The sequence below is a fragment of the Crinia signifera genome, chromosome 5, assembly GCF_055691185.1.
Source record: "Crinia signifera chromosome 5, ASM5569118v1, whole genome shotgun sequence".
Lineage (NCBI taxonomy): Eukaryota > Metazoa > Chordata > Amphibia > Anura > Myobatrachidae > Crinia > Crinia signifera.
Window position 1 is genome coordinate 172,025,987 of NC_139221.1, and position 19,456 is coordinate 172,045,442.

Genomic DNA, 19,456 nt, shown 5'->3' on the forward strand with positions numbered 1-19,456 from the left:
GCTGTATTTAATTGACAGATGGAAGCTGGCAGCTGATTGGCTGTCTAGCCTAAAGTGCTTTACACACCTCCCTGATGGTACCACTGGCTAAGACTCCACCTCAGCTCATTGGTTAATGAAAAATTTAGAACAATTGATGGATGAAAGCAGGCAGGCCGGCCATTTTGGGACACTCAGTGGACTTGTTTAATGCAATGCACCTTTGTATATTCACATGCATTCGCTTCATGCTGTAACCACTGTGCATAAAAATTTGGAAACATGGCAAACAGTGTATCATTTGCTGTCTAAGTCATGTTTCCCATATTTTCCCTTCCCAGATACAAGCCCGTTTGAGTGATTGGGGCACTTTTTAGCTAAAATCATCCTACGAGGCCTAACTGCATATGCTAAAGCCTGCCTATTTTGAATGGTGTAGTGGCCCCTGCAACCTCCAAAAATATCAGGACTTACTTCCCCAATAACCTACTAACTCACCCCTGAAATACATACTTATTCACCCTATTTTGTTCATTTGACTCATTTCTCATTTGAAATGCCCATTTTTTTTGGGGGGGGGGGCAGAAATGTGCGTCTTTAAAAGGTGATTTCTACGATACCCCACTTTTGCGCGTCGGACCTCAACTTTTCCCGTAATCGCAGAAAAACCGCAATTTTCAGGAGAAACGAGACAGACATCCCCTCCCTCTGCCACCCACCCGCCCAACTGACAGCCAGCCATTAGACATGCACAGATAGTTCTGAGGGTCTGTCTGTGATGTCATAAAGGGCCTGCTGATCAATGGGCAGCTTTCTGATTGGCTGCTGTATTTGATTGACAGATGGAAGCTGGCAGCTGATTGGCTGTCTAGCCTAAAGTGCTTTACACACCTCCCTGATGGTACCACTGGCTAAGACTCCACCTCAGCTCATTGGGTAATGAAAAATTTAGAACAATTGATGGATGAAAGCAGGCAGGCCGGCCATTTTGGGACACTCAGTGGACTTGTTTAATGCAATGCACCTTTGTATATTCACATGCATTCGCTTCATGCTGTAACCACTGTGCATAAAAATTTGTAAACATGGCAAACAGTGTATCATTTGCTGTCTAAGTCATGTTTCCCATATTTTCCCTTCCCAGATACAAGCCCGTTTGAGTGTTTGGGGCACTTTTTAGCTAAAATCATCCTACGGGGCCTAACTGCATATGCTAAAGCCTGCCTATTTTGAATGGTGTAGTGGCCCCTGCAACCTCCAAAAATATCAGGACTTACTTCCCCAATAACCTGCTAACTCACCCCTGAAATACATACTTATTCATCCTATTTTGTTCATTGGACTCATTTCTCATTTGAAATGCCCATTTTTGGGGGGCCAGAAATGTGCGTCTTTAAAATGTGATTTCTACGATACCCCACTTTTGCGCGTCGGACCTCAACTTTTCCCGTAAACGCAGAAAAAGCGCAATTTTCAGGAGAAACGAGACAGACATCCCCTCCCTCTGCCACCCACCCGCCCAACTGACAGCCAGCCATTAGACATGCACAGATAGTTCTGAGGGTCTGTTTGTGATGTCATAAAGGGCCTGCTGATCAATGGGCAGCTTTCTGATTGGCTGCTGTATTTGATTGACAGATGGAAGCTGGCAGCTGATTGGCTGTCTAGCCTAAAGTGCTTTACACACCTCCCTGATGGTACCACTGGCTAAGACTCTACCTCAGCTCATTGGGTAATGAAAAATTTAGAACAATTGATGGATGAAAGCAGGCAGGCCGGCCATTTTGGGACACTCAGTGGACTTGTTTAATGCAATGCACCTTTGTATATTCACATGCATTCGCTTCATGCTGTAACCACTGTGCATAAAAATTTGGAAACATGGCAAACAGTGTATCATTTGCTGTCTAAGTCATGTTTCCCATATTTTCCCTTCCCAGATACAAGCCCGTTTGAGTGATTGGGGCACTTTTTAGCTAAAATCATCCTACGAGGCCTAACTGCATATGCTAAAGCCTGCCTATTTTGAATGGTGTAGTGGCCCCTGCAACCTCCAAAAATATCAGGACTTACTTCCCCAATAACCTGCTAACTCACCCCTGAAATACATACTTATTCATCCTATTTTGTTCATTGGACTCATTTCTCATTTGAAATGCCCATTTTTGGTGGGCCAGAAATGTGCGTCTTTAAAAGGTTATTTCTACGATACCCCACTTTTGCGCGTCGGACCTCAACTTTTCCCGTAAACGCAGAAAAAGCGCAATTTTCAGGAGAAACGAGACAGACATCCCCTCCCTCTGCCACCCACCCACCCAACTGACAGCCAGCCATTAGACATGCACAGATAGTTCTGAGGGTCTGTCTGTGATGTCATAAAGGGCCTGCTGATCAATGGGCAGCTTTCTGATTGGCTGCTGTATTTGATTGACAGATGGAAGCTGGCAGCTGATTGGCTGTCTAGCCTAAAGTGCTTTACACACCTCCCTGATGGTACCACTGGCTAAGACTCCACCTCAGCTCATTGGGTAATGAAAAATTTAGAACAATTGATGGATGAAAGCAGGCAGGCCGGCCATTTTGGGACACTCAGTGGACTTGTTTAATGCAATGCACCTTTGTATATTCACATGCATTCGCTTCATGCTGTAACCACTGTGCATAAAAATTTGGAAACATGGCATATAGTGTATCATTTGGTGTCTAAGTCATGTTTCCCATATTTTCCCTTCCCAGATACAAGCCCGTTTGAGTGTTTGGGGCACTTTTTAGCTAAAATCATCCTACGGGGCCTAACTGCATATGCTAAAACCTGCCTTTTTTGAATGGTGTAGTGGCCCCTGCAACCTCCAAAAATATCAGGACTTACTTCCCCAATAATCTGCTAACTCACCCCTGAAATACATACTTATTCACCCTATTTTGTTCATTGGACTCATTTTTCATTTGAAATGCCCATTTTTGGGGGGCCAGAAATGTGCGTCTTTAAAATGTGATTTCTACGATACCCCACTTTTGCGCGTCGGACCTCAACTTTTCCCGTAAACGCAGAAAAACCGCAATTTTCAGGAGAAACGAGACAGACATCCCCTCCCTCTGCCACCCACCCGCCCAACTGACAGCCAGCCATTAGACATGCACAGATAGTTCTGAGGGTCTGTTTGTGATGTCATAAAGGGCCTGCTGATCAATGGGCAGCTTTCTGATTGGCTGCTGTATTTGATTGACAGATGGAAGCTGGCAGCTGATTGGCTGTCTAGCCTAAAGTGCTTTACACACCTCCCTGATGGTACCAGTGGCTAAGACTCCACCTCAGCTCATTGGGTAATGAAAAATTTAGAACAATTGATGGATGAAAGCAGGCAGGCCGGCAATTTTGGGACACTCAGTGGACTTGTTTAATGCAATGCACCTTTGTATATTCACATGCATTCGCTTCATGCTGTAACCACTGTGCATAAAAATTTGGAAACATGGCATACAGTGTATCATTTTCTGTCTAAGTCATGTTTCCCATATTTTCCCTTCCCAGATACAAGCCCGTTTGAGTGTTTGGGGCACTTTTTAGCTAAAATCATCCTACGGGGCCTAACTGCATATGCTAAAACCTGCCTATTTTGAATGGTGTAGTGGCCCCTGCAACCTCCAAAAATATCAGGACTTACTTCCCCAATAATCTGCTAACTCATCCCTGAAATACATACTTATTCACCCTATTTTGTTCATTGGACTCATTTCTCATTAGAAATGCCCATTTTTGGGGCGCCAGAAATGTGCGTCTTTAAAATGTGATTTCTACGATACCCCACTTTTGCGCGTCGGACCTCAACTTTTCCCGTAAACGCAGAAAAACCGCAATTTTCAGGAGAAACGAGACAGACATCCCCTCCCTCTGCCACCCACCCGCCCAACTGACAGCCAGCCATTAGACATGCACAGATAGTTCTGAGGGTCTGTTTGTGATGTCATAAAGGGCCTGCTGATCAATGGGCAGCTTTCTGATTGGCTGCTGTATTTGATTGACAGATGGAAGCTGGCAGCTGATTGGCTGTCTAGCCTAAAGTGCTTTACACACCTCCCTGATGGTACCACTGGCTAAGACTCCACCTCAGCTCATTGGGTAATGAAAAATTTAGAACAATTGATGGATGAAAGCAGGCAGGCCGGCCATTTTGGGACGCTCATTGGACTTGTTTAATGCAATGCACCTTTGTATATTCACAGGCATTCGCTTCATGCTGTAACCACTGTGCATAAAAATTTGGAAACATGGCATACACTGTATCATTTGCTGTCTAAGTCATGTTTCCAATATTTTCCCTTCCCAGATACAAGCCCGTTTGAGTGTTTGGGGCACTTTTTAGCTAAAATCAACCTACGGGGCCTAACTGCATATGCTAAAGCCCGCCTATTTTGAATGGTGTAGTGGCCCCTGCAACCTCCAAAAATATCAGGACTTACTTCCCCAATAACCTGCTAACTCACCCCTGAAATACATACTTATTCACACTATTTTGTTCATTGGACTCATTTCTCATTTGAAATGCCCATTTTTGGGGGGGCAGAAATGTGCATCTTTAAAAGGTGATTTCTACGATACCCCACTTTTGCGCGTCGGATCTCAACTTTTCCCGTAAACGCAGAAAAAGCGCAATTTTCAGGAGAAACGAGACAGACATCCCCTCCCTCTGCCACCCACCCGCCCAACTGACAGCCAGCCATTAGACATGCACAGGTAGTTCTGAGGGTCTTTCTGTGATGTCATAAAGGGCCTGCTAATCAATGGGCAGCTTTCTGATTGGCTGCTGTATTTGATTGACAGATGGAAGCTGGCAGCTGATTGGCTGTCTAGCCTAAAGTGCTTTACACACCTCCCTGATGGTACCACTGGCTAAGACTCCACCTCAGCTCATTGGGTAATGAAAAATTTAGAACAATTGATGGATGAAAGCAGGCAGGTAGGCCATTTTGGGACACTCAGTGGACTTGTTTAATGCAATGCACCTTTGTATATTCACATGCATTCGCTTCATGCTGTAACCACTGTGCATAAAAATTTGGAAACATGGCAAACAGTGTATCATTTGCTGTCTAAGTCATGTTTCCCATATTTTCCCTTCCCAGATACAAGCCCGTTTGAGTGTTTGGGGCACTTTTTAGCTAAAATCATCCTACGGGGCCTAACTGCATATGCTAAAGCCTGCCTATTTTGAATGGTGTAGTGGCCCCTGCAACCTCCAAAAATATCAGGACATACTTCCCCAATAACCTGCTAACTCACCCCTGAAATACATACTTATTCACCCTATTTTGTTCATTGGACTCATTTCTCATTTGAAATGCCCATTTTTGGGGGGGCAGAAATGTGCGTCTTTAAAAGGTGATTTCTACGATACCCCACTTTTGCGCGTCGGACCTCAACTTTTCCCGTAAACGCAGAAAAAGCGCAATTTTCAGGAGAAACGAGACAGACATCCCCTCCCTCTGCCACCCACCCGCCAAACTGACAGCCCGCCATTAGACATGCACAGATAGTTCTGAGGGTCTGTCTGTGATGTCATAAAGGGCCTACTGATCAATGGGCAGCTTTCTGATTGGCTGCTGTATTTGATTGAAGAATGGAAGCTGGCAGCTGATTGGCTGTCTAGCCTAAAGTGCTTTACACACCTCCCTGATGGTACCACTGGCTAAGACTCCACCTCAGCTCGTTAGGAAATGAAAAATTTAGAACAATTGATGGATGAAAGCAGGCAGGCCGGCCATTTTGGGATGCTCATTGGACTTGTTTAATGAAATGCACCTTTGTATATTCACATGCATTCGCTTCATGCTGTAACCGCTGTGCATAAAAATTTGGAAACATGGCAAACAGTGTATCATTTGGTGTCTAAGTCATGTTTCCCATTTTTTCCTTTCCCAGATACAAGCCCATTTGAGTGTTTGGGGCACTTTTTAGCTAAAATCATCCTACAGGGCCTAACTGCATATGCTAAAACCTGCCAATTTTAAATGGTGTAGTGGCCCCTGCAACCTCCAAAAATATCAGGACTTACTTCCCCAATAACCTGCTAACTCACCCCTGAAATACATACTTATTCACTCTATTTTGTTCATTGGACTCATTTCTCATTTGAAATGCCCATTTTTGGGGGGCTGGAAATGTGCGACTTTAAAAGGTGATTTCTACGATACCCCACTTTTGCGCGTCAGACCTCAACTTTTCCCGTAAACGCAGAAAAACTGCAATTTTCAGGAGAAACGAGACAGACATCCCCTCCCTCTGCCACCCACCCGCCCAACTGACAGCCAGCCATTAGACATGCACAGATAGTTTTGAGGGTCTGTCTGTGATGTCATAAAGGGCCTGCTGATCAATGGGCAGCTTTCTGATTTGTTGCTGTATTTGATTGACAGATGGAAGCTGGCAGCTGATTGGCTGTCTAGCCTAAAGTGCTTTACACACCTCCCTGATGGTACCACTGGCTAAGACTCCACCTCAGCTCATTGGGTAATGAAAAATTTAGAACAATTGATGGATGAAAGCAGGCAGGCCAGCCATTTTGGGACACTCAGTGGACTTGTTTAATGCAATGCACCTTTGTATATTCACATGCATTCGCTTCATGCTGTAACCACTGTGCATAAAAATTTGGAAACATGGCAAACAGTGTATCATTTGCTGTCTAAGTCATGTTTCTCATATTTTCCCTTCCCAGATACAAGCCCGTTTGAGTGTTTGGGGCACTTTTTAGCTAAAATCATCCTACGGGGCCTAACTGCATATGCTAAAGCCTGCCTATTTTGAATGGTGTAGTGGCCCCTGCAACCTCCAAAAATATCAGGACTTACTTCCCCAATAACCTGCTAACTCACCCCTGAAATACATACTTATAAACCCTATTTTGTTCATTGGACTCATTTCTCATTTGAAATGCCCATTTTTGGGGGGCCAGAAATGTGCGTCTTTAAAAGGTGATTTCTACGATACCCCACTTTTGCGCGTCGGACCTCAACTTTTCCCGTAAACGCAGAAAAAGCGCAATTTTCAGGAGAAACGAGACAGACATCCCCTCCCTCTGCCACCCACCCACCCAACTGACAGCCAGCCATTAGACATGCACAGGTAGTTCTGAGGGTCTGTTTGTGATGTCATAAAGGGCCTGCTGATCACTGGGCAGCTTTCTGATTGGCTGCTGTATTTGATTGACAGATGGAAGCTGGCAGCTGATTGGCTGTCTAGCCTAAAGTGCTTTACACACCTCCCTGATGGTACCACTGGCTAAGACTCCACCTCAGCTCATTGGGTAATGAACAATTTAGAACAATTGATGGATGAAAGCAGGCAGGCCGGCCATTTTGGGACGCTCATTGGACTTGTTTAATGCAATGCACCTTTGTATATTCACATGCATTCGCTTCATGCTGTAACCACTGTGCATAAAAATTTGGAAACATGGCAAACAGTGTATCATTTGCTGTCTAAGTCATGTTTCTCATATTTTCCCTTCCCAGATACAAGCCCGTTTGAGTGTTTGGGGCACTTTTTAGCTAAAATCAACCTACGGGGCCTAACTGCATATGCTAAACCCTGCCTATTTTGAATGGTGTAGTGGCCCCTGCAACCTCCAAAAATATCAGGACTTACTTCCCCAATAACCTTCTAACTCACCCCTGAAATACATACTTATTCACCCTATTAAGTTCATTGGACTCATTTCTCATTTGAAATGCCCATTTTTGGGGGGCCAGAAATGTGCTTCTTTAACCCCTTCCTGACAGAGCCAGTTTTTGCGTTCCTGACAGAGCCCTTTTTTTCAAATCTGACATGTCTCACTTAAGTGGGGATAACTTTTTTTTGCTTTTACTTATCCCAGTGATTTTGAGATTGTTTTTTCGTGACACATTGTACTTCAAATTAGTGGTAAATTTGGGTCGATACAGTCTGTGTTTTTTTGTGAAAAATACCAAAATATCGTGAAAAAATGGAAAATTTAGCGATTTGCAAAATGTTAAATTTTCTGCTTGTGAGACAAATAATCTTACCACTCAAAATAGTGAATAACTAACATAGACCATATGTCTACTTTATGTTGACATCATTATTTCAACTTCCTTTTAATTTTTTGGGACACTAGGAGGCTTACAATATGAATAGCAAATTCTCAAATTTTCAAGAAAATTTCAAACACTGATTTTTTTAGGGACCAGTTCAGTTCTGATGTGACTTTGAGGGACTTGTATGTGAGACACCCCCATAAATGATGCCATTTCAAAAACTGCACCCCTCACAGTATTCAAAACAGCATTTTGGAAGTTTGTTAACCCTTTAGGTGTTTCACAGGAATTAAAACAAAGTGTAGGTGAAATTTCAAAATTTCTTTTTTTTTGCAGATTTGCAATTTTAATACATTTTTCTAAGGAACACAGTACATTTTACTAGAGAAATGTGACTAAAAATTGATTCCCCCAATTCTTTTGTTTTCATAAATATCCTATATGTGGCCCTAGTGTGCACGGTGACCAAACCACAGGCTTCATAATAGAAGGAGCACCTACTTGATTTTGGAGCCTCCTTTTTATGAGATTATTTTTTAGGCACCATGTAGGTTTCAAGGCACCATAAGATGCTAAAAGTTAGGAACCCCCCCACAAGTGACCCCATTTTGCAAACTACACCCCTCAGGGAATTCATCTAGGGGTATAGTGTACATTTCAAACCCCCAGGGGTTTCACCAATTGTGGTACAACTGGGCAGTGAAAATGAAAAATTATTTTTTTTACACAAAAATGCAGTTCTGGCTCCAAATTTGTCATTTTCAGAAGGTATGAAGGAGACAAAGCACCCCATAATCTGTGCCCCAATTTCTCCCGAGTACGGCAATGCCTCACATGTGACCAAAAAATACCAGTTGGGTGCATGGCAGGACTCAGAAGGGAAGGAGTGATTTTTGGATTTTGCAGCTCAGATTCTGGTGGAATTTTGGTGGGTGCTATGTCGCATTAGCAAGACCCCCCAAGCACCAATACAGTGGAACCCCCCCACAAGTCACCCCATTTTGCAAACTACACCCCTCAGGGAATTCATCTAGGGGTATAGTGTACATTTCAAACCCCCAGGGGTTTCACCAATTTTGATACAAGTGGGCAGTGAAAATGAAAAATTACATTTTTTTACACAAAAATGCAGTTCTGGCTCAAAATTTTTTATTTTCAGAAGGTATGAAGGAGAAAAAGCACCCCAAAATCTGTGCCCCAATTTCTCCCGAGTACGGCAATGCCTCACATGTGACCAAAAAATACCAGTTGGGTGCATGGCAGGACTCAGAAGGGAAGGAGTGATTTTTGGATTTTGCAGCACAGATTCTGGTGGAATGAATGGTGGGTGCTATGTTGCACCAATACAGTGGAACCCCCCCACAAGTCACCCCATTTTGCAAAGTACACCCCTCAGGGAATTCATCTAGGGGTATAGTGTACATTTCAAACCCCCAGGGGTTTCACCAATTTTGATACAAGTGGGCAGTGAAAATGAAAAATTACATTTTTTTTACACAAAAATGCAGTTCTGGCTCAAATTTTTTCATTTTCAGAAGGTATGAAGGAGAAAAAGCACCCCAAAATATGTGCCCCATTTTCTCCCGAGTACGGAAATGCCTCACATGTGACCAAAAAATACCAGTTGGGTGCATGGCAGGACTCAGAACGGAAGGAGTGATTTTTGGATTTTGCGGCTCAGATTCTGGTGGAATTTTGGTGGGTGCTATGTCGCATTAGCAAGACCCCCCAAGCACCAATACAGTGGAACCCCCCCACAAGTCACCCCATTTTGAAAACTACACCCCTCAGGGAATTCATCTAGGGGTATAGTGTACATTTCAAACCCCCAGGGGTTTCACCAATTTTGATACAAGTGGGCAGTGAAAATGAAAAATTACATTTTTTACACAAAAATGCAGTTCTGGCTCGAAATTTTTCATTTTCAGAAGGTATGAAGGAGAAAAAGCACCCCAAAATCTGTGCCCCAATTTCTCCCGAGTACGGCAATGCCTCACATGTGACCAAAAAATACCAGTTGGGTGCATGGCAGGACTCAGAACGGAAGGAGTGATTTTTGGATTTTGCAGCTCAGATTCTGGTGGAATTTTGGTGGGTGCTATGTCGCATTAGCAAGACCCCCCAAGCACCAATACAGTGGAACCCCCCCACAAGTCACCCCATTTTGAAAACTACACTCCTCAGGGAATTCATCTAGGGGTATAGTGTACATTTCAAACCCCCAGGGGTTTCACCAATTTTGATACAAGTGGGCAGTGAAAATGAAAAATTACATTTTTTTACACAAAAATGCAGTTCTGGCTCAAAATTTTTCATTTTCAGAAGGTATGAAGGAGAAAAAGCACCCCAAAATATGTGCCTCAATTTCTCCCGAGTACGGCAATGCCTCACATGTGACCAAAAAATACCAGTTGGGTGCATGGCAGGACTCAGAACGGAAGGAGTGATTTTTGGATTTTGCAGCACAGATTTTGGTGGAATGAATGGTGGGTGCTATGTTGCACCAATACAGTGGAACCCCCCCACAAGTCACCCCATTTTGCAAAGTACACCCCTCAGGGAATTCATCTAGGGGTATAGTGTACATTTCAAACCCCCAGGGGTTTCACCAATTTTGATACAAGTGGGCAGTGAAAATGAAAAATTAAATTTTTTTACACAAAAATGCAGTTCTGGCTCAAAATTTTTCATTTTCAGAAGGTATGAAGGAGACAAAGCACCCCAAAATCTGTGCCCCAATTTCTCCCGAGTACGGCAATGCCTCACATGTGACCAAAAAATACCAGTTGGGTGCATGGCAGGACTCAGAAGGGAAGGAGTGATTTTTGGATTTTGCAGCTCAGATTCTTTTGGAATTTTGGTGGGTGCTATGTTGCATTAGCAAGACCCCCCAAGCACCAATACAGTGGAACCCCCCCACAAGTGACCCCATTTTGCAAACTACACCCCTCAGGGAATTCATCTAGGGGTATAGTGTACATTTCAAACCCCCAGGGGTTTCACCAATTTTGATACAAGTGGGCAGTGAACATGAAAAATTACATTTTTTACACAAAAATGCAGTTCTGGCTCAAAATTTTTCATTTTCAGAAGGTATGAAGGAGAAAAAGCACCCCAAAATCTGTGCCCCAATTTCTCCCGAGTACGGCAATGCCTCACATGTGACCAGAAAATACCAGTTGGGTGCATGGCAGGACTCAAAAGGGAAGGAGTGATTTTTGGATTTTGCAGCTCAGATTCTGGTGGAATTTTGGTGGGTGCTATGTCGCATTAGCAAGACCCCCCAAGCACCAATACAGTGGAACCCCCCCACAAGTGACCCCATTTTGCAAACTACACCCCTCAGGGAATTCATCTAGGGGTATAGTGTACATTTAAAACCCCCAGGGGTTTCACCAATTTTGATACAAGTGGGCAGTGAAAAAGAAAAATTACATTTTTTACACAAAAATGCAGTTCTGGCTCAAAATTTTTCATTTTCAGAAGGTATGAAGGAGAAAAAGCACCCCAAAATCTGTGCCCCAATTTCTCCCGAGTACGGCAATGCCTCACATGTGACCAAAAAATACCAGTTGGGTGCATGGCAGGACTCAGAACGGAAGGAGTGATTTTTGGATTTTGCAGCACAGATTCTGGTGGAATGAATGGTGGGTGCTATGTTGCACCAATACAGTGGAACCCCCCCACAAGTCACCCCATTTTGCAAACTACACCCCTCAGGGAATTCATCTAGGGGTATAGTGTACATTTCAAACCCCCAGGGGTTTCACCAATTTTGATACAAGTGGGCAGTGAAAATGAAAAATTACATTTTTTTACACAAAAATGCAGTTCTGGCTCAAAATTTTTCATTTTCAGAAGGAATGAAGGAGACAAAGCACCCCAAAATCTGTGCCCCAATTTCTCCCGAGTACGGCAATGCCTCATGTGTGACCAAAAAGTGGCAGGACTCAGAAGGGAAGGAGTGATATTTGGATTTTGCAGCACAAATTCTGGTGGAATGATGGTGGGTGCTATGTCGCATTAGCAAGACCCCCAAAGCACCAATACAGTGGAACCCCCCCACAAGTCACCCCATTTTGCAAACTACACCCCTCAGGGAATTCATCTAGGGGTATAGTGTACATTTCAAACCCCCAGGGGTTTCACCAATTTTGATACAAGTGGGCAGTGAAAATGAAAAATTACATTTTTTTACACAAAAATGCAGTTCTGGCTCAAAATTTTTCATTTTCAGAAGGAATGAAGGAGACAAAGCACCCCAAAATCTGTGCCCCAATTTCTCCCGAGTACGGCAATGCCTCACATGTGACCAAAAAATACCAGTTGGGTGCATGGCAGGACTCAGAAGGGAAGGAGTGATTTTTGGATTTTGCGGCTCAGATTCTGGTGGAATGAATGGTGGGTGCTATGTGGCATTAGCAAGACCCCCGAAGCACGGTGAAATTATGAACCTAATATTCCATAGATGTGTGGTATATTTTAAAACACTCCTTTATACATAGGCCGGGTTTGTCGGGGCAAGTGTCACACTGGAAAATAGTTTGCTTTCTTATTCCCTTTTTATAGCAAACTTTGCACCTTTTTTGTGTCCTGCCCTTTTTTCCAGTGGAGGGGATTTCATCAGGAAAATGCTGCCCTGGTACAATACGGGGGCCAGTACTAGAAGTACTGGGGCCCTCTGCCTGCTGGTTCCCAAATATTAGGCCCTTTATGACTTCCTCTTGAAAGTGCATAAATGTCCCCCTCTGGCCGGTAGAACGGAATAGCACGTAAGCGTTATACAGTGCCATCTGGATGATATACACGGCCACCTTCTTGTACCAGATTTTTGTTTTCCGCAGGGCACTGTACGGCTTCAGTACCTGATCTGAAAGATCCACTCCGCCCATGTACCTATTGTAATCCAGGATACAATTAGGTTTTGAGGTGTGGGTACTGGTACCTCGTACAGGGACGGAGGTGGTACTGTCTCCGTGAATTGTTGTCAGTATAAGGACATCCCTCTTGTCCTTATATTTGACCAACAACATATTTTCGTTGCATATTCCCCTGCTTTCACCCCTTCTCATTACTTGGGCAATGTGCGTTTTTGGGAGGCCTCTTTGGTTCTTGCGCACAGTACCGCAAGCTGCTGTACCTCTTGAACCAAGGGCCTTAAACAGGGGGATGCTAGTGTAAAAGTTATCCACATAGAGGTGATAACCTTTATCCAGGAAGGGGTGCACTAAATCCCAGACAATTTTCCCACTAACACCTACGAGGGAGGGGGGGCATTCTGGCGGTTCAATTCTAGAATCCTTCCCTTCATAAACCCTAAACCTGTGGGTGTACCCTGAGGTGCTTTCACACAGTTTATACATTTTTATGCCATACCTTGCCCTCTTACTGGGAAGGTACTGGCGGAATTTAACCCTTCCTTTAAAATGTATAAGGGACTCGTCGATACAAATAAATTTTTCAGGGATGTACACCTCTTCAAATTTGGCACTGAAATGATCAATGACCGGCCTGACTTTGAATAGCCGGTCAAAGGTGGGATCATCTCTGGGTGGGCACTGTGCATTATCGGTGTAATGTATAAATTTAAGAATTGTCTCAAATCGAGTCCGGGTCATGGCCATACGGTAAAATGGAGTACTGTACAGAACATCTGTACTCCAATATTGCCTAATTTCTGGCTTTTTTACTATGCCCATATGAAACACCAGACCCCAAAACGTCATCATCTCTACTGCATCTACAGGGGTCCACCTAGCAAATGATGACGTGGGGTTTTGAGCAATAAACTGCTGGGCATATAAATTAGTTTGGTCCACCATTAAATTTATAAAATCATCAGAGAAAAATAATTTGAAAAAGTCAATTTCTCTGAGACCTGTGGAATCAAATTGGATTCCTGGCATGCCCAAAAACTCAGGAACCTGGGGCTCAAAATTGTCTGGTGGTGGGGTCCATACTAGATCAATTATTGGGGGGGGAATCTCAGCTGATCTACGGGGGCGTCTTTGAGGGGGTCCCTCATCAGCAGAGGAGGAAGAGGAGCTTAAGGCAAATCCTTCAAATTCCCCGCTTGCATCACTGCCTGTGTCAGAGTCAGAAGCAAGCATGGCATATGCCTCCTCCACTGAATACATTCTCCTGGATGATTGGGAGGACATTTGGGAGGACATTTGGGAGGACATTTGGGATGCCATTTTTATTTTTGTGTTACCGGTAGTGAAATGTTTCAACACGTGTATAGTGTAGGGGGGGGCACAAACTTTATTTCAATCCGGGGGGTATGTAGTGTGTAGTGTGTATGTGGTGCAGAAAAAAAAAAAAATGCTTTATACCAATAAAAAAAAAAAAAATGAAGGGGTTAAAAAAAAAAAAAAATGAAGGGGTTAAAAAAAAAAAAAAGGAAGGGGTTAAAAAAAAAAAAGGTCCTGCGCCAAAAATTGAGCACAGATGTTGGTCAGTAACGTCTGTCACTGAACAGCGCTCAAAGGCAACAGGAATTTGATCAAAAAAAAAAAAAAAATAGATCAACCCTGTGCCGAAAAAGATGATCAGTGATGTACGTCACTGATCAGCGCACAGCGGCCACAGGACACCCACAAAATCACAGTGTGTGTAAAAAAAAAAATTAAAAAAATACCCCACAGCACACACACAAAAAAAAAAGGTGATCAGTGATGCGACACTGATTACCAGTGAGGTGCAGCAGGTGCACAACCTTTGGTGCAACTGACAGGTATATATAAAAAAAAAAAAACCTCTGTACCCCCAAAAAAGTTGCTGATCACCTCAGATATAGTGATCAGCACAAAAGGCGGGGACAGCAGACACAAAATTTAGCACTCTCTATCACTATCTCTCTCTATCTCTCTATCTCTCACTATCTAACACTATCTAACACTCTATGACACTGCAGCAGCAGCACTCACAGGTATATCTATATATAAAAAAAAACCTGCGCCCCCAAAAAGTTACTGATCAGTTAATTTATACTGATCAGCACAAAAGGAGGGGGCAGCAGTCAGTTATATAAAAAATATATAGCACAATCTGTCACTATCTCTCTCTATCTCTCTCTATCTCTCTCTCTCTATCTCTCTCTATCTCTCTATAACTATCACACTGCAGCAGCACAAAATATAGCACTCTGTCAGTAGGCCTCTCTCTCTATCTCTCTCTCTCTATCTCTCTCTCTCTATCTATAACTATATCACACTGCAGCAGCACAAAATATAGCACTCTCTGACACTATCTCTCTCTCTATCTCTCTCTATCTCTCTCTATCTCTCTCTATCTCTCTCTATCTCTCTCTCTCTATCTCTCTCTATCTCTCTCTATCTATCTCTATCTATCTCTCTATCTATCTAGCTAATACTAATACAGTGCAGCAGCACAATATCACAGTATGGCACAATTATTGCACAGGATCCAGGAAGCAATCAGCAGCGATCAGGTAAGTATTGCAGCAAGTATTTCTGGTCAGTATGGCGGCAGGGGGGTACGGTGACCGCACTGCACGCTTTCCAGACCGGAATGGCGTCTGCAGTGCAGTCACCGTTAGTTTAAATCTCCCTCCTTGGCTGTGATTGGTCCGTCGGTCCGACGGACCAATCACGGCCTTTGGGGGCGGGCGGGGTGAGGTGGGGTGACACCAGTGTCACCCTTACACCCCGCGGTGATTGGTGCTGTACTTTACAGCACCAATCACCTCTGATCCCGTGTCACCGGCGAACGTTATTCGCCGGTGACACAGGAAAACGCTGTGAATGGCTGTTCACACTGAACAGCCAATCACAGCGATCGCCGACGGGGGGGCGGCATCGCAGCCCCCCCGGGGCATGCACGGACATGTCTGCTGTCAGGGACAGCAGACATGTTGAAACTGTCACCGCGTCTATAGACGCGGTGACAGTTTAAATCCATGACGTACATTTACGCCATGTGTCGGGAAGTGCTTCCCGACCATGACGTAAATGTACGTCAAATGTCGGGAAGGGGTTAAAAGGTGATTTCTACGATACCCCACTTTTGCGCGTCGGACCTCAACTTTTCCCGTAAACGCAGAAAAACTGCAATTTTCAGGAGAAACGAGACAGACATCCCCTCCCTCTGCCACCCACCCACCCAACTGACAGCCAGCCATTAGACATGCACAGATAGTTCTGAGGGTCTGTTTGTGATGTCATAAAGGGCCTGCTGATCAATGGGCAGCTTTCTGATTGGCTGCTGTATTTGATTGACAGATGGAAGCTGGCAGCTGATTGGCTGTCTAGCCTAAAGTGCTTTACACACCTCCCTGATGGTACCACTGGCTAAGACTCCACCTCAGCTCATTGGGTAATGAAAAATTTAGAACAATTGATGGATGAAAGCAGGCAGGCCGGCCATTTTGGGACGCTCATTGGACTTGTTTAATGCAATGCACCTTTGTATATTCACATGCATTCGCTTCATGCTGTAACCACTGTGCATAAAAATTTGGAAACATGGCAAACAGTGTATCATTTGCTGTCTAAGTCATGTTTCCCATATTTTCCCTTCCCAGATACAAGCCCGTTTGAGTGTTTGTGGCACTTTTTAGCTAAAATCAACCTACGGGGCCTAACTGCATATGCTAAAGCCTGCCTATTTTTAATGGTGTAGTGGCCCCTGCAACCTCCAAAAATATCAGGACTTACTTCCCCAATAACCTGCTAACTCACCCCTGAAATACATACTTATTCACACTATTTTGTTCATTGGACTCATTTCTCATTTGAAATGCCCATTTTTGGGGGGCCAGAAATGTGCGTCTTTAAATGGTGATTTCTACGATACCCCATTTTTGCGCGTCGGACCTCAACTTTTCCCGTAAACGCAGAAAAAGCGCAATTTTCAGGAGAAACGAGACAGACATCCCCTCCCTCTGCCACCCACCCGCCCAACTGACAGCCAGCAATTAGACATGCACAGATAGTTCTGAGGGTCTGTCTGTGATGTCATAAAGGGCCTGCTGATCAATGGGCAGCTTTCTGATTGGTTGCTGTATTTGATTGACAGATGGAAGCTGGCAGCTGATTGGCTGTCTAGCCTAAAGTGCTTTACACACCTCCCTGATGGTACCAGTGGCTAAGACTCCTCCTCAGCTCATTGGGTAATGAAAAATTTAGAACAATTGATGGATGAATGCAGGCAGGCCGTCAATTTTGGGACACTCAGTGGACTTGTTTAATGCAATGCACCTTTGTATATTCACATGCATTCGCTTCATGCTGTAACCACTGTGCATAAAAATTTGGAAACATGGCAAACAGTGTATCATTTGCTGTCTAAGTCATGTTTCCCATATTTTCCCTTCCCAGATACAAGCCCGTTTGAGTGTTTGGGGCACTTTTTAGCTAAAATCATCCTACGGGGCATAACTGCATATGCTAAAGCGTGCCTATTTTGAATGGTGTAGTGGCCCCTGCAACCTCCAAAAATATCAGGACTTACTTCACCAATAACCTGCTAACTCACCCCTGAAATACATACTTATTCATCCTATTTTGTTCATTGGACTCATTTCTCATTTGAAATGCCCATTTTTGGGGGGCCAGAAATGTGCGTCTTCAAAAGGTGATTTCTACGATACCCCACTTTTGCGCGTCGGACCTCAACTTTTCCCGTAAACGCAGAAAAAGCGCAATTTTCAGGAGAAACGAGACAGACATCCCCTCCCTCTGCCACCCACCCACCCAACTGACAGCCAGCCATTAGACATGCACAGATAGTTCTGAGGGTCTGTTTGTGATGTCATAAAGGGCCTGCTGATCAATGGGCAGCTTTCTGATTGGCTGCTGTATTTGATTGACAGATGGAAGCTGGCAGCTGATTGGCTGTCTAGCCTAAAGTGCTTTACACACCTCCCTGATGGTACCACTGGCTAAGACTCCACCTCAGCTCATTGGGTAATGAACAATTTAGAACAATTGATGGATGAAAGCAGGCAGGCCGGCCATTTTGGGACGCTCATTGGACTTGTTTAATGCAATGCACCTTTGTATATTCACATGCATTCGCTTCATGCTGTAACCGCTGTGCATAAAAATTTGGAAACATGGCAAACAGTGTATCATTTGGTGTCTAAGTCATGTTTCCCATTTTTTCCCTTCCCAGATACAAGCCCATTTGAGTGTTTGGGGCACTTTTTAGCTAAAATCATCCTACAGGGCCTAACTGCATATGCTAAAACCTGCCTATTTTAAATGGTGTAGTGGCCCCTGCAACCTCCAAAAATATCAGGACTTACTTCCCCAATAATCTGCTAAATCACCCCTGAAATACATACTTATTCACCCTATTTTGTTCATTCGACTCATTTCTCATTTGAAATGCCCATTTTTGGGGCGCCGGAAATGTGCGACTTTAAAAGGTGATTTCTACGATACCCCACTTTTGCGTGTCGGACCTCAACTTTTCCCGTAAACGCAGAAAAACTGCAATTTTCAGGAGAAACGAGACAGACATCCCCCCCCCCCTATGCCACCCACCCGCCCAACTGACAGCCAGCAATTAGACATGCACAGATAGCTCTGAGGGTCTGTCTGTTATTGTCATAAAGGGCCTGCTGATCAATGGGCAGCTTTCTGATTGGTTGCTGTATTTGATTGACAGATGGAAGCTGGCAGCTGATTGGCTGTCTAGCCTAAAGTGCTTTACACACCTCCCTGATGGTACCACTGGCTAAGACTCCACCTCAGCTCATTGGGTAATGAAAAATTTAGAACAATTAATGGATGAATGCAGGCAGGCCGGCAATTTTGGGACACTCAGTGGACTTGTTTAATGCAATGCACCTTTGTATATTCACATGCATTCACTTCATGCTGTAACCACTGTGCATAAAAATTTGGAAACATGGCAAACAGTGTATCATTTGCTGTCTAAGTCATGTTTCCCATATTTTCCCTTCCCAGATACAAGCCCGTTTGAGTGTTTGGGGCACTTTTTAGCTAAAATCATCCTACGGGGCCTAACTGCATATGCTAAAGCCTGCCTATTTTGAATGGTGTAGTGGCCCCTGCAACCTCCAAAAATATCAGGACTTACTTCCCCAATAATCTGCTAAATCACCCCTGAAATACATACTTATTCACCCTATTTTGTTCATTGGACTCATTTCTCATTTGAAATGCCCATTTTTGGGGGGCCAGAAATGTGCGTCTTTAAAAAGTGATTTCTACGATACCCCACTTTTGCGCGTCGGACCTCAACTTTTCCCGTAAACTCAGAAAAAGCGCAATTTTCAGGAGAAACGAGACAGACATCCCCTCCCTCTGCCACCCACCCGCCCAACTGACAGCCAGCAATTAGACATGCACAGATAGTTCTGAGGGTCTGTCTGTGATGTCATAAAGGGCCTGCTGATCAATGGGCAGCTTTCTGATTGGTTGCTGTATTT